At 38.2% G+C, this 2,820-nt stretch overlaps 1 protein-coding gene across 1 annotated transcript in view; it reads right to left on the reverse strand.

Annotated features, from left to right (window-relative positions):
* Positions 1-1,701: 1,701 nt before the first annotated feature.
* Positions 1,702-2,820, reverse strand: part of LOC111967572 (leucine-rich repeat and immunoglobulin-like domain-containing nogo receptor-interacting protein 2) — a 400,902-nt gene continuing 399,783 nt past the window's right edge. Inside the window, exon 5 of the mRNA XM_023992693.3 lies at positions 1,702-2,820. This exon is cut by the window's right edge and continues 2,036 nt beyond it. The gene's annotated coding sequence lies outside the window, so the exon portion shown is untranslated.

Genomic DNA, 2,820 nt, shown 5'->3' on the forward strand with positions numbered 1-2,820 from the left:
CCGCGGTGAGTAATCGTTTTTCTGATGTCCAGAAGTCCTTTTCGGGCATAAGAGCACCCTAGCAGCAACATTATGTACACAATAAGTAAAAAAATAAGTTACGCCCCCCMAAAAAAAAATTGCACAATTGGTTGGGAGAATGTAAAACGTCAGGCATGTAAAACGTCAGGCTGTCTGCGTCGCACCAAACGACGCACCGAACAACGAGCATCACAAACACCGGGAATCTTCCACTKCAGTTGGTCAACTTTTACATTTACAGTAATCACTCCTTTCAATGGCACACTTGTCTTGAGAGCAAATCAATTCCCATGTCTTGCCCCCATTCATTTAACGTGGAGAGCCTTCTCCCTCTCACCAGCAGAAACACAAACAATTATCAAAAGACCACTTCTGGTTACCCTCACCGATTCCACAACACCCAACTCTGTTTTCACCCACCCTGAAACCAAAAGGCAAGGGTCCACCTTTTCCCAAAACTTCACTCCTACTGTCACAGACTCATCTTTATCTTGACCCTCGGTGCAAGCCTCGGGCTCCGAGAACTTGACAACACCTATCACCTCCGATACTTCACCCTCATTCACTTCCATTTCTCCTCCTGTCTTCAGCTCACTCTGCTTACACTTTCTACCATTCTTCTTTAACAAACCATCTCCCTTTTCCCGCCATTTTTAACCAACTCAAGCTTACTCTCTTCCTCCCTCTCACTCTCTTAGACCTCCTCTGCTTGAAATGAGGTCATYGGCTGGGCCTGCCCTTAATACATTCATATGCCCATATATGGTAGTAAGTCATATCAAAGATTTTAAGACACAGATCAATAGCCAAGATACTCAGCTTTCCACAGACACCCTGCTTTTGCAGATAAGGCTACCGTTCTCAAACCAGACTGACTTGAATAAAATAAATCTAATAGGGTCCTCAAATATGGGGACATTACATTTAACTATGGTGCAACAAAATTACAGAAGTGACAAGCAGTGATAAGTGCTAAACCTAATTGATACATATTCTCTCAGTTTTTTGTATTAAAATGTTTATCGTATTAGATTAAGTACAAATCTGCTTGACATTAAGTTTCATTCTCATTCACTGTAAAGCAAGGGGATGATATGAACAATTTTAAAGACAGAGAAAAGCACAGCTGGGACACAGTAATGAAGGAACAATCTAATAAATCAGTCTTGTAAATGTAGTGAATTGGGCAGCATTGTATCTTCTGTAGCATTGTAATATGCTATCTGCTTAACCCAGGATACCCCTCTGATTTGCTGTCCTCATCCAATTATACATGGTATGCCTCCAGGTGCTCATTTGGACTGTGTCAGAAGGTTAAATGAATTCCTCCACATTCCTCCTCTGATAGTGCCTTCCTCTTGACACACACTACCTGCAATGTCATGCTGTCAAGGCTAGACATTTTGCACAATGCCTATCTGATGTGCATTGATTTTAAAGGTTTGAGGGGGATATCACACAAAGGTTCAAAGGTTATGGTTTTTAGTGAGTGAAAGGGATCATTTTTGTGTACAGTAATTGTACATTCTGGAAAGGCAATGCCTCAAACCATTTAATTTTCTCAACCTGTGATCTGTCGTAATTGTGTTTCTGCACATCTTCTGATGGCCTTGTCAACCTCATCTGATGTTGTAGAAATGCACAACCCTTACAATTCACATACACTGTAAAACAGTAGAGTACAATTCAGTTTCTTTAATTTCAGTGATTGATATTTGAAATGCTCTATTTTAACAATTTTATTCAACCATATGGCTTTTCCCTGTTAGTGTTACTTTGCTGTTTCCAGATGTTCAACAGGCAGATAAATACTATATACTGATGAATACCCAATTTTGCTTTGTCATTGTAGTCAATATCTAGACACACTAAATGTTACAAATAAATCTTATTTTATTTCACATACATGATTTTTTATTTATTTTTACTTTGAACTTGTCACAATCTAAATGATTCTACAACAAAATGAGGAACTACCACAACAAAGTCAAAATTTCTTACTGGGGAGAAAAGATGTCAACTTCACTGTAGTAAGATGGACACATGTATTTTGCCATTAGGCAAAGGTTACGGTCAAAGGAATAAAAATACAAAAATAGGATGAAAAAGTGGTCTTTGTAGGTTCTCTGTCAACTTCAAGATCCTCAAAAGTATTTATTACTCCCCAGAATAGTGTTATAATACCAACTTTTGTAAAAACCTCAAACCACTTTGATAAATAAAATACATTTTCTTTTATGGTTGACAATAAATAAATAAAAATATTTAGAGGAACAGGGATATCTTTTCTCCAGTGTGACGTTGCAATCCTGTAGAAGCCCTTTYCTACATTTATGGACAGTTTCATAAGTGGGGAGTTACAATTTTGCTTATTAGGTTGGGGGAATTGAGATTTTGGCTGACGTTGCATCCCATGAGTATTGCTATGAACAGTTTGTTTTAATGAATATGTACATACACGTACATAATGAAGCATTTACGTACACATATGCAAAGATTATGGTTGGAGGGAATGATGCTCAGTTTGATCAGTCTGTTCTGTGAGTAAGCATGGTGCAAGACCAAACAAATAAGAGTAATACTTTTAGATACAAATTTGTACTGTACACGGTTCTGTAGTGTCGTTAATTCCAACCCAGCACTTATGGATTCCTTTTGGGTATATAAATTGAATTTGAAAAGCTTGATTACTGACACCTATTCCTTACAGGTCACCTGGGTAGCAATTAAGTTCATTTCGGAGGATCCGTGTTAGACAGGCTCACTGACAACTGTGCAAAAAYATACGTCACAATGTCG

The sequence above is a fragment of the Salvelinus sp. IW2-2015 genome, linkage group LG8, assembly GCF_002910315.2.
Source record: "Salvelinus sp. IW2-2015 linkage group LG8, ASM291031v2, whole genome shotgun sequence".
NCBI classification, from domain to species: domain Eukaryota; kingdom Metazoa; phylum Chordata; class Actinopteri; order Salmoniformes; family Salmonidae; genus Salvelinus; species Salvelinus sp. IW2-2015.